Consider the following 13,538-nt stretch of genomic DNA (forward strand, 5'->3'; position numbering starts at 1 on the left):
CCTTTTTCCTTTCCCAAATGGTCTGTATTGCTTTAAACAACTCTGATTCATGCAATTTATCTCAACAGCTGCTATTGGTACGTGGCAGGGATAATAAGACCCACTCTTCCACCCCAGCACACACACAAACTGTAAATCAGGGAAAGCTGTATCTAAAAGTCAAATCAATAAATCCACTCACAATGAATGTTTTTTAGCCTTTTATGGGTGAAGCAAGAAATTGTATGTGTGTGTTAAGAAAATCTGGGGACACCCAAAACTCCAATTAAAGTAATAAGAAAAGAAGCTCAGGACTGAAGTTTTGGGGTTCCCAGATTTAGTAAATAAAAATAGAGAATGTCCATGCAGTATTTAGGACATATTTATGCTAAAAATACCATTTATCTGAAATTCAGGTTTCACTGAGCATCCTGTATTTTACCTGATAAACTTTGCAGTATTCGATGATTATTTCATCCGAGCTGGTAAAAGCCTTTGTGTCAGAAAGAAATTGGTCACATGTAACAAACAACCGGATAACCAACCCCAAGAGCCAGGAGTGGACAATGTCCATTCAAATACCATCCGGAAAGAAGAGTCTTGGCAATGCAGACTTGAGCATTATGGTGTCCTTGATAAGGCTATCCTTAAATTGGGTAGAAATGCTTCATAGTGTACCAACTAATTCTCTTTATTCTGATTCCCATGTACCAAGTAACTATCTGACAGCTTGATTTCCCATGTATAATGCCCTTAAGACACTGCTGAAATAAATATGTGAGCTGGATCATGTGTGTCTGTTTATAACAAATCTACTTTCAATGCCCACAAAAATTGGGTTTCTCTTGCAAAAGCGAAAAGGAGACCCTGAGTGGGGCTGACGTCACCAAGATAAGTACCACTTAAAAGCTCACAGAAGGGCACTTGAAAACCAGCTGGTAGGACTTCCCTAGACTGCACCACTGTTTCCTGAGGATGTTTTTAGTTTTATTTGTTTTGTCTTATTTTCGTTTGAAATTACACCAGCAACAAGCACTTGAGGCAACAGAACAAAATGAACTGAAAGAAGCATCTGAGGAAAAATCTTTCTGGAAGGCTGAGTTTACCTGGAGATTTCCAGACAACTGTTGCTGTCTTTCCCTGTGGTTTTCCCTCCCTTTATTTCTGAACTCTGTAAAACTCCTTCCTTGGATGTGTTGTTCTTGTAGGTTCCCAAGGCACCCAGCAAAGACGTCCGGCCATGGAAGGAGGACAGGAGCTGCTGCTATATAGGGTAGGAGTCATTTGCCAATTGCATATTTAAGTCTTCACTACAAAAGATAGTCTTTCTTTTCTGACCTTCCTAAAGGTTTATGAACACAAGCTTTTCAGCATCTCCCAATGTTCCGGGCCTAGCTACTCTCTGAACCTAATTGTGTTGGAGACTTCCCAGTTGCTTTTAATTTTTAAAGTGAAATTCCCAGAAGTAGACTTCAGTGTGAAATAGTCTTGCTAAGAATACTCCACTCACTCTGGGTATTCAATAAATATTTGATGCTTATGGTGATGATGATGTAAATAATGGTAACGATGGTAGAATCTGTTTTATTAATTCTGATAGATGTTTTCATTGCAGCCAAAATCCTCAGACTACTTGACATGACCTACTTGGGTGCTAATGAGCTTAGATTTTTACCTCATACTAAATGTCTTTAGTATGCCCTTTATTGGAAAGACGGGTAAGTAGAATAAATCCAATAAAATGGTTTTCCTTAAAGAAAGCTTTGGAACAGCAAGTTTATATACACTGTAGCTGCTTTTAACTATTAACAGCCCACTATATTTATCTGTCTTTAACTCTTATTATGCAAACACCCAAATGAATCCTCTTGCTTTTCTACTCTCCCCAAGAAGCCTTATCATTATAGAAGTAGAATGTTATATGCTTTACATTCCCCTCTTTTTAAAATCTGTTATTTTCAAAAAAATAAAATAAAATCTGCTATTTTCTGTATTCTCTTATTAAGTGTTAGATTTCTTCAGGCCCTGAACTTTCTGACTCAATTCTAACAAATCGAATTTTGTCTGTTGCCTTGAAAAAGCATGATAAGAGAGGAAAAGACTACTAATGCGGGTACGGAAACAAAAGTTCTAACAGTACAGGCCAATTCAACGGAAACTTTTTAGATAAAGTCAAGGATTAAACCATTTACAAGAAAGAAATCTCATCCCTTTTTTTTCCCCAGCCATAAATAGTGTCCTTGTGAGACTGTAAAAATTCTTTTTTTTAAAGAAGTTTTTATTTATTTATTTGACAGAGAGAGCACAAGCAGGGGGAGTGGCAGGCAGAGGGAGAAGCAGGCTCCTGGCTGAGCAGGGAGCCCGACGTGGGGCTTGATCCCAGGACCCTGGGATCCTGACCTGAGCCAAAGGCAGATGCTTAACCAGCTGAGCCACCCAGGTGCCCTGTAAAAATTCTTTTTAAGAGATTTGAACATCAAAGTTCTAATATACGCTTTAATCCTAAATGAATTTGTCATTGTGAACATCTACATTCAAAATGACCTTTATAACTCTAGAAAAGCTATGAATTGCCTTGCTCTCTGTCAGACAAAAGAGTCATCTCCATCCTTGTCTCATTTTTTATGTGCCTAATGATAAATAAATCGGTGATTTTAATAAATTCCTTACCTTAAATAATGAGCATGAGATATTTATTCCTGACTTAATGGTATACATTATCTACAGCCTATGTTGCAAAGAAAGATGGTTTACTCTTCTCAGCCTCTACTAAGGGTAGAATTAAAGAGAATGGCTTTACCAGGCAGGGCAAAGCTCAGGCCCAAGGAAGCACTTTTATCAGAGAAAGTTCTTAGAAACTGGAATAGATTAATGAAAGAGGTTATATAGTCTCTTTTGTTCTAGGTTTCTAAAAAAGATTCATTGCATTTTGGCTGGGGTTTCCGAAGAAATGCCGTTAGCTCCCTCAACAAGGACGTTATGGGAATAGTTGTAAATGTGGGGAAACTACCAAATATATTTACTGAGGCTAACTGCATTATTGTTAATTATCTGCCTTCCAACAAATGTTGCTCATTTTACTTTCTAAAAATATGATGCAGGGGCGACTGGGTGGCTCAGTTGGTTAAGCGGCTGCCTTCAGCTCAGGTCATGATCCCAGGGTCCTGGGATGGAGCCCCACATTGGGCTCCCTGCTCAGCGGTGAGCCTGCTTCTGTCTCTCTCTGCAGTTCCGCCTGCTTGTGCTCTCTCTCTGTCAAATAAATAAACAAAATCTTTTAAAAAATAAAAAATGAAAAAATAAAAATATGATGCAGGTATTAACATCATTTTCAAAATACTTAAGAGTAGGGGCGCCTGGGTGGCCTGCTTCTCCCTCTCCCACTCCCCCTGCTTGTGTTTCCTCTCTCGCTATCTCTCTCTCTCTGTCAAATAAATAAATAAAATCTTAAAAAAAAAAAAAATACAGAAGAGTATACTCAATCTACAGCACCTGGTGGCAAAAGCAGAGAACAGGATACTCTCAATGGAATGTCCACACCATTACAATGAAGATGTACTGGCGGCTCATAACCAGAATAATACCAACAATCTGAACAACGGTTTAATAAGGTTTAGATGTGGCCTGGAGGGGTGCCTGGGTGACTCAGTCGTTAAGCGTCTGCCTTCGGCTCAGGTCACGAGCCCCACATCGGGCTCCCTGCCCAGGGGGAAGCCTGCGTCTCCCTCTCCCACTCCCCCTGCTTGTGTTTCCTCTCTACCTGTCTCTCTCTCTGTCAAATAAATAAATAAAATCTTAAAATAAAATAAAATAAATGTGGCCTGGACATCATTGCCAAAAAAAATTTAAAAAGACTTTCCTTCACTGTAGCACTCAACCTCCTGCTAAATTCCCTGCCTCTGTACATTTTGTCTGATTCTTCTGGCCAAACTGTCTTAGAGGACAGCAGAATTATTTGTGTGTTTCATAGTCATGAAGCAATGAGCAGTGGATCATTTAATGTGGGCTATGCATTTATTTTAGTATTGGCTTTAGCTCCATGGTTAATCAATCAACAAGTGTTTTTGTTTTGTGGAAAGTATGTGGTATAGGTGGAGATATACAATTGAACTCAACTCTCTTCACACACTTTGAATTTAGTTGAGAGGAAAAGGTTATACACACATAAATATTACCAATAATATGTAATATAAAATTTCCTCATATGTTTCTTCAAAGATCTAAACGTAGTACTCATTTTTCATCATCTTTTTTCATTGTACTACTACGCCGAGGAACTATCTGATAAAGCTTATGCGGAAAATATGCATCTTAATATAGTTAGTACATGTGTTATGTAACCATTTTCCTCTCCCCCAAAACTATAAGCTCTCTGAGTTGAGACAGTGTGTTTTATACAGTCTCACATCTCCCACAACAACTATGGCAGTGCCCTGACATAGCAGTTGTTCGAGAAAGTATTTGTTAACTATTTAATTATGGCCATAAGCTTATTACCAAAATAAACATAGTAATGCTCACCATTTTATGACTGTGAGGCACACACTGAATACTACTAACATAAGAAGGAAGTTTGATGAGCATCAGAATTTGTATATTAATCTCATACAAATTGGGAAGATAAAGTCCAATGTAAGTGGCTTTGAGACTCAAGATTTAATTATTTTCTTCAACCTATGAGAAGGGGTTACCCCATGTATATAAATGTCCTGTCTGAAGCCAGAGAACTGATCCAATTGATATTTCAAGTCCCCTTCTAACCACAAGTCTGTGATCTTTGTAACTGGTAAAGTTCACATTTATTTAAAAAGGAGTTGCTCATGAACAAGAAATACCCTGCATGTAAGATTTTTAAAAAGAAAAAAAAAACTGCTTCAAGCTGAATCCAGTACTCATATTCCATCCAGGCTCAGATCCTTTGAAATAGCCAGAGCAATGTGTTTTGTTTTACTTATTCTTTGTCAAGACCTGCAATATACAGTAGACATAAAAGACGCATTTTGCAGAACCAGTTCAAAGAAATTCATCTGTAACTTGTTTACAAAAATAGCCAAAGGCGAAAAAATTTCCTTCAGAATCAGAATGATTGAAAATATGTCTCATACAGAGAAAATTATTTACTTTTGGACTGGTCCAAAGTGTGAGCATCACCACAGAAGAAGAAATGACTTTGTCTCCAAAAAGTTCCCAGTAAAGATAAATGGGATGATCACATAATGTTCTTTCTTTTCTCTTTTTGCTCTGAGGAGCTTTCTATAAGTGGCTTTCAGATACAGTGACATGTTTTGTTTTCTTTCCATTTCTCTCCTTGTAAAAGCCATTTTAAGGTACTTACCATGGCCAGCTGATGTTCATTTTATGACATTGTTCTCAGCAGTCATCTTACGTGGATGAGCACTTTTCACTCAGATCAGATTCTGCTTGGTTCATCAAAAACACAAAACTTAAAACAAAAAACAAAAAACACAAAACTTGTTTTCCTCTGTCAGACTCCAATTCTCCAATTCAATGGTTTTCTTTCCTCATACCTCGGGCTTCCCAGATTCGTACCGCTGCTTTTGAAATTTAATGTCTTCTCCATCGTGTATATTGTTCCCTGTTTCAAAGATGCAAGCCTGAGCACTTTGGCCCAATCTTTTTTGATTTCAGAGTCTTGAATTCCAGCGTGTTGCTGTGTTTGAGGCAGCCTTGAGGACTATAACCCAATCCCACTTGGTGCAATGCATTATTCATTCATGAGCACTTTTACAGGCCCATTCTTTTGCCCACGGCACAAATGTAAGCAATTAGCTTCACCTCTTCTCCCTCTCCCGCTACCTGGGAGGAGGAACTGTGGCAGACATGAAGGGCATCATAAGCAGATGATAAAGATATGGAAGACATAAAAATATTAGAAGCTAGAAACATTTTCTCATCACAGGGAAAGAAACAGAGACAAACATGGTTACCTCCGCCCTCTTCCTCTTTCCCTACTTTGGCTTCCAGGCCCAGAGGTGGACTTTTGACTGGAGAAGTGAGGGACAAAGCACTTGAGTTAAGGGATAGAGAGGAGACTCGGGTTCCTTCTTTCCCTCTTCCAGCTTTTTCGGGAACAGCCTTGAAGGTAGAAACTTTGAGGACTGGGGGTGATATGTCTGAGAGGAGCCCTTCCTTCTGGAAAGCTCAGTGGGATTGGGCCAGGGTGGAGCTTTACTTCATACACACACTGGTTGTTAAAATAATGAAGCATTTCCATATCAGTTGGTGTAAATCCATTACCGCAAGCTGTTACTCTAAGTCCTCCCAATGCCCTCTTCTTCCCAGCCTCAACTCCCTCACCAGCTCCCCATCATCCCAAGGAAAGGGGGGGGTCCACTAATGTCTGGCACAGTCGGAGGTCTCTTGTGATTGGCTAGTGTAGTGCTCATGCCATTCTTTTTTTTTTTTTAAGATTTTATTTATTTATTTGAGAGAGAGAGAGAATGAGAGATAGAGAGCATGAGAGGGAAGAAGGTCAGAGGGAGAAGCAGACTCCCCGCCGAGCAGGGAGCCCGATGTGGGACTCGATCCCGGCACTCCAGGATCATGACCTGAGCCGAAGGCAGTCGCTTAACCAACTGAGCCACCCAGGCGCCCCTGCTCATGCCATTCTAAGTATGATTTTTTTAAGATTTTATTTTTAAGTAATCTCTACACCCAACGCACAACCCCGAGGCCAAGAATTGCATGTTCTACTGACTGAGCAGCCAGGCGCCCCCATTCTAAGTATTCTTAATAGCATCCCTGGTTGAAGCAGAACAGTGACATATTTAGGGAGTGAATATGAGATAGACCTTTTCCCCAAAAAAGCCCATTTCGGGCCAAAGGGTCCACAGGTGGTACTTTTTCACAAAGTGGCTCTCCCTGATGGTAGACTCTGTCTGTGTCTTTGAGCCTGTGCCTTGCAGAAGGAAAGAGAACTTGCTGCATAGGTGGCCTAAAGATTCTTGGCCCTTCCGAGATAAGAGAGCAAACAAGTGTTCTAGAATCTAAGTGCTTAGGAGTGTGCCTTTAGCTTCACAACAAGACAGTGATAGTTTTGATATCTTGGGCTTATTGGGAGGATTAAATGAGATAATATGGAAAATACTTAGCACAGTGTCCTTAACACCCATTACACGGTCAATAAATACTATTATATGAAACACAGTGCAGACTCAGTTGATGAGGTATTGATTTTCAGGTATAAAAGCAGGTATTTCCTGAGTTGATGGCTAATGGACTTTTTTCCCCCTTGAGGAACTTTCTGAGAGCAGAAGCAAACCTATTGATATCCCCCTATTTAAATTTCAAGTTTATGATGGAAAGAATAATTTTCCGGGGCTAGATTTTAGAGTGGGAGTTTTGGCATAATTCTGTAGAATTTTCTTAGAATCTCACTGAAGAAATTTAATCAAGAAGGCTCTCAAGTTTAACTAAGTAATTTGGATGATATCTACCAGGGGATTCCCATTAACACCAATTTTTTCCCACAAACAGAAATGTTCTTAAATAGCAGAAAACACGTTTTAATTTGCTGAAGTTGTGCTATTATTTAACTGATCTAGCATTTTATGAAAATTCACTTACCTAGAACCAATTACATTGCTTACATAGCTACATAGCTGAAAATAGTTTCAAACTGTGATAGTGTCTGGCCTATTACAAACATTGAATATATTTATCTTATTTAGGGATCCTGAAACACTTTATAGTCGTGGAGGTGTGTCTCTGCCCCAATTTCCTTATTCGTCAAATGAGACACTGAAACTGCAAGAGATTGCAAAGTCCACGCAGGAATCCATGGCTCTGGATTTGTCGTCCAGGGCTCTTCCCCTTCTGCACAGGGCTGTCTTCAGTGGTATTATCTTATTTCAAAGGATATTTAATGGCTTCATCAAAGAAGAACAATGACTTCATCAAAGATTTGGCTTTACAGTTAAGCATCATAATCTATATAGATGCCTCTGTGCCTGGGCTCATGCTCTTTTATCTGACTTGAACACTTGTCTCATCTTTCTTTGACTGGCTAAAGATGCTTATTCATCTTCAGGACTCACTTTGAGCATCACCTCAAGGAAACTGTCCTGGTGGCCTAGGCTGGGCCGAGTGCCCTTCTTCATTACACCTGGGCATGCCTCTGTCATAGCACTCAGGTTCAGAATAGCCATGTCTCAGGTGCCCAGTCTCTGCATTGGTGTTAAGCCTGCCTCCTGCATCCCATTCTGCCTCGATTACTGTCCAGGCTGTATCCTCCCCAACATATTCCCCCCCACCAAACTATATCACTCCCCAGCTGTAGTCACCCCAGCCTGAATGCACCCTAGCTTGCATCTCTTCCCGCCAGACTATATCTTCCTGCATATATCCCTCTGTGAAAGGAAGAATTCTAAGACAGCCCCAGAGATTCTTGGCCCCTGATATGCACATACTTTCTCCCAGATATTCAATCAAACTCTAACCTGGGTGCTCCTATAAAGTGATTTTGCAAATATAATTAAGACCCCAAATCAGACGACTTTAAAATCGGGTGGGCCCCATCTAATCACATGAGCCCTTTAAATCTGGGTCAAGAAGTTAAGACGGGGAAGTCAGCATGACAGGACAGATGGAGGGGGCCATGTGGCAAGGAACTAAGGTGCCCTCTGGTTGCTGAGAGTGGCCCCTGCCAACAGCCAGCAAGAAAACGGGGGTCTTGGGGTGCCTGGGTGGTTCAGTTGGTTGGGCGTCTGCCTTAGGCTCGGGTCATGATCCCAGGGTCTTGGGATCGAGTCCTGCGTCAGGCTCCCTGCTCGGCAGGGAGTCTGCTTCTCCCTCTCCCCCTCCCCATCCCCCCTGCTCACACTCTCTCTCTCTCTCTCTCACGCTCTCTCTCTCTCAAATAAATATTTAAAAAAAAAAGAAGAGAAAATGGGAGTCTCAGTTCTACAACCACAAGGAACAGAATCTTCTCAACAATTATGGAGCCTGAAAGAGAATATGAGCTCCGAAAAGGAACACAGCCCAGCTGACATCTTGATTTTAGCTTTCTGATAGCCTGAGTGGAGAACTCAGCCACCCTGAGCCTGGACTTCAGACCTACAGAACTGAGAACTAATGAACAGATGTAAATTTGTGGTAATTTGTTACACAGCCCTAGAAAACTAACACAACCTCACCCAGCCTGTACATTCCCAATTCGTAACCCTCAGTCTATCTTCCCCTGGCTGAATCTCCCCAGGATGCATCTTCCCAGCTGGAGCCATTCTGTAGCCTGAGTCATCACCTACCCTAGCGTGAACCTCCCAACCTGTATTCCTCCCCACTCATACCATTCCCCAGCCTGAATGCCCTCCACAAACACACAGCCTGTCACATACAACCCCCCATCAATCCAGTCACACACACACACACACACACACACACACACACACACACACACACACACGGCTAAAATCACTAACACCATCACTATGCTGCATGGTACAGCAGCCAAAGTGCTTCAGCCCAAGGAACACACCAGTCAAATTCACAGTCTGCACTACCAGATGGAAATTTTGTCTCCTTTCCAAAACTGGTGAGCAGGACTGGGCATCCCAAAAAGAAAACAGTAGTCTCCTCTCCTTTGCTCCCTTGAGCCCCAAGCCAACCACTGAGCAAGCCATCAGTCCTACTTCCTAGGCTCTGAGTGCTGCACTAGCTTCTCCAGCACTCTAGAATCAGAGGAACCCCCCAGGTGGCCAAAGGCACTCCTTTTCCAAAGGAAATGAACTGGGCCTCCAATCCACTGGCCAAAATCCTCTCATCTCCCCTTATTTCTAAGGATCTGAAAATTTTTTTTAATGTTTTATTTATTTATTCATGAGAGTCAGAGAGCTAGAGAGAGAGGCAGAGGCAGAGGGAGAAACAGGCTCCCTGCCTAGCAGGGAGCCCGATGCGGGGCTCGATCCCAGGACTCCGGGATCATGACCTGAGCCGAAGGCAGACGCTTAACCATCTGAGCCACTCAGGTGCCCCAGGATCTGAAAATTTCTTTCCTCCAGGAGTGTTGCTGACATTTCCCCCTGCCCCCCATTTCCCACCTGTACTCCAGGGCCAAGCATTGTTTTCTCTCCTTCTGGGCTTTTTTCCACCTGCGTTATCCTACAACTTACATTGCAAGATGGTGCTTTTCTCACTCAGGTATTCCTCCATAGTATATCTTTGTACCTGAACCAGAACACTGCTAGGTAGTTGGGATGAACAGCATAAGTAGCCAATACTTACCTTCAAAAAGCAAACATTAGGTAAAAAAGATAGAGTATCTGCATAAAAGGATAAATAACTTCATATATAACAACCCTATGAGGTGCAGTTATTGCCCTTATTTCACAGATGAGGAAATTGAAGTTCAAGGAGGTTAAGTAAGTTGTCAAAAGGACACACGGCAAGCAAGCAGCTGAGCTGGGATACCAGCTGGGATGCCTGGGACACCAGGTGGTCTGGTTCCAGAACCCATCCTCTTATCCACTCCGCTGAACACTTATTAGGTTTCAGGATCACTGTGCTAAGTAGAGTATTATATGATTTATGTGATAAAGGAGAAAACGAGAAAGCAGAGAGAACTGTGTGCTAACCTGATCGGGAAATTTTCCACAGAGTGGGACTTGAGCTAGCTCGACAGGAAAATTAGGACTCAGGGTTACAAGAGTGGGGCATTCAGGCTGGGGGATTGGAATGAACTTGACATAAGAGTGAGAACATGCTTGTCCTGACACCGTAATTTGTAGAGGAGAGTCATGGGAAATAAGGCTGGAGCAGGAAGTGGTAGCAGATTGTAGCTGCTGTGAATGCCAAGCCAAGGAAATTGGTCCTACTTACAAGGCAAGAAGGAAGCATTCTGAGCAAGTGGTTGGAGAAAGGGAAGGGGCGGCTGACTATGGTAACTGCCTGGACTTGGGAGAGCAAAAGAAGAAATTAAAAGTTGGGCGCCTGGGTGGCTCAGTTAGTTAAGCGACTGCCTTTGGCTCAGGTCATGATCCTGGAGTCCCGGGATCGAGTCCCACATCGGGCTCGCTGCTCGGCAGGGAGTCTGCTTCTCCCTCTGACCCTCTTCCCTCTCGTGCTCTCTATCTCATTCTCTCTCTCTCTCAAATAAATAAATAAACTCTTTAAAAAAAAAGAAGAAATTAAAAATCATTCCCAGGTATCTAGAATGATTTGAGTTTTAATAATAAAAATTGACTAAATTATGTTTGGAACTGAAACTTACTTCCTTAAATAGTTACATATAGGTCTTTAAATTCTGCTTGAATGGAAATTGCATTGGCCCTCTCCATAAAGCAATCCAGGAAAAATTTGTATAGGGCTAGACAAATGTGAATAGTTAAAAGGATCATCAGAATTCTAGAGAGGCTCCTTTCCCTACAGAAAATTTCAAAAAGTTCAGCTATGCCTTGGGCATTTTGGCAATGAGCCAGTTACCTTCAGGGTACACCTTCCAGGGTGTATGCCCCTTAATAGGACAACTGAGGAATTCAATTTTGGGGTTCCTTTCTTGCTCTACACATATATCGAGCAGGTGAGAAGTGGGTTTCTGTTGACAATGAGATCAAAGCAGGTGTAATTTGGTGAAGGTCTAAAAAAAAAATGTGCTGGTCAATAGTTATAGATTGCAGGTTATCACTATATACTCCCAGCATTTTTTAGATACGTCAGTGTTTTTAGGAATTTAGTTACTATAAATATGCCACCTAAAAGGCATACTTTTAATTTTTTCATCCACAGAAGGAATTAGCAATAAACAAGACCATAAAAAGAATAGGAAAAATCCTTCATGCTGGCACTGGGACTCACTGCAAATACTCAACAAACTGGGAGAAGTGCCTGGTGCCGTCCATCACTGCCTGGCATGGGAGGGTGAGCTGAGAGAGAAAGGGAGCAGTGGAGACCTGAAGACTTGAAGCCTGCCCCGCCACTCCCACCTGTACCCCACCCCCACGGTGGTCCAGCCCCGCATGATGAACCCGGCACGCTTCACTTCCTAGTCTTTCCGTCAGCCAGCTGCGTTCACCTTCGCCAAGTTACCTTACCTCTCTGCGCCATATATACTCTCATCCCCGCCCCCAAAGAAGTTAAAAGGATCTATTACATTCAATGCCATCTACCAAGTGGCTAGTGCAGCACCCAAAACATTGAAGAGGCCCGTAAACTGTTCCCTTTCCCTTCGCCGCCGCAGTGGGCAGCGGGAAACAGCGGAGGGAATGACGTATTCCAACAGGCATCTGCGCAGGGCCCAGGACCAGGGAATCCCGAGAAGTCATGGAGAAGAAGGCTGGGGCCAGGTGCCACTGCATTGGCAGACACGCCTCCACAGCTGGACTGCAGCTTGCTGGGGTAGAGCTGCAGGATGGAATATTCATGGAGAGGTACATGGAGTAAGAAGTGGGGACTTTAAGGATGGCACCAAACCCCTGGAGATCAAGTGGAGAAGAAAAGGAATTTAAATGGGAAGCATGCATATTGGAGGGATTGGGAATGGGGAGGGATTGGGGAATAGACCGGGGTGGGGGGGAAGGGGCGGGGGGGGGTAGTTTACAGAGAGTTTGAAAGTGAGTGCTTTCAAACATTTAAAACAAAACAAACCTGGGCGCCTGGGTGGCTCAGTTGGTTACGCGACTGCCTTCGGCTCAGGTCATTATCCTGGAGTCCCGGGATCGAGTCCCACATCGGGCTCCCTGCTCAGCAGGGAGTCTGCTTCTCCCTCTGACCCTCCCCCCTCTCATGTGCTCTCTCTCTCATTCTAGCTCTCTCAAATAAATAAATAAAATCTTAAAAAAAAAAAACAACTGAGCCAAGACAGGAAAACCTTTGTCCTGAGACCAAGATTCAGGGACCGTCTCCCCTGACAAAACTAGTGAGGAAAGGACAGGGGTTTGGGGACAAAACAAAGACCCAATTATCAAAACTGGGATAGAAAATGGGAGCAAGGTTGGAGCTGGGAAGACAAGATCAGATCTGGAGGAACAGCTGAGACCGGGTGCTGAGTCACTGTGAGCTGGTGCTGAGTCAGTGGAACACTGACCCTCTGATTGGTCCCCAGGCTGGGGTGCAGACGGAAATCCGGAGCCCTGACTGTGAGCCAGGAGAGACTGAGAACAGGAACCTAAACTTGGCGTTAAAAGGGCAAAGATCTGATGGACTCTTGTAGTCAGGTTCTCTGCAGGCAGTAGCCGGAGCCAAATTCTTTGCAGTTTTTGCCTCCTACTCACCTCGGGGGAGCTTATTAATAATATCAGTGTTCCAGCCCATCTCAGACTTAAGGAATAAGAATCTCTATGGGTAAGGACAAAGCATCGAGTTCCGGTAAATCCGGTGCAAACTAGAGGTTGAGATTCCAAACTTTATAAAGACATTCTTCCTCATCTTCGTTCTGAATTTATGTATTTATGTCTACCCCCTCACTCTCTCTAGGAAGTAACTAGCCTCTAATAACCATATGGGGCTCAGACTGAGGAGGGTTCAAATAGTTTCTTTCTTGCTGTGATAAAATATATGTAACATAAAATATGCCATTTTAACCATTTTAAGCATAAAAATCAATG

At 42.7% G+C, this 13,538-nt stretch overlaps 1 long non-coding RNA gene across 1 annotated transcript; it reads left to right on the forward strand.

Moving 5' to 3' along the window:
* The first annotated feature begins 929 nt into the window (after nucleotides 1-929).
* On the forward strand, nucleotides 930-11,850 carry LOC141373167 (uncharacterized). The gene is made up of 3 exons (XR_012378869.1): nucleotides 930-1,074; nucleotides 1,188-1,252; nucleotides 11,722-11,850. It is a non-coding gene; the product is annotated as an uncharacterized lncRNA (long non-coding RNA).
* The last annotated feature ends 1,688 nt before the right edge of the window (nucleotides 11,851-13,538 follow it).

The sequence above is a fragment of the Callorhinus ursinus genome, unplaced genomic scaffold, assembly GCF_003265705.2.
Source record: "Callorhinus ursinus isolate GAN/ISIS: 27379988/994484 unplaced genomic scaffold, GSC_fseal_2.0 scaffold8, whole genome shotgun sequence".
Taxonomy (NCBI): domain Eukaryota; kingdom Metazoa; phylum Chordata; class Mammalia; order Carnivora; family Otariidae; genus Callorhinus; species Callorhinus ursinus.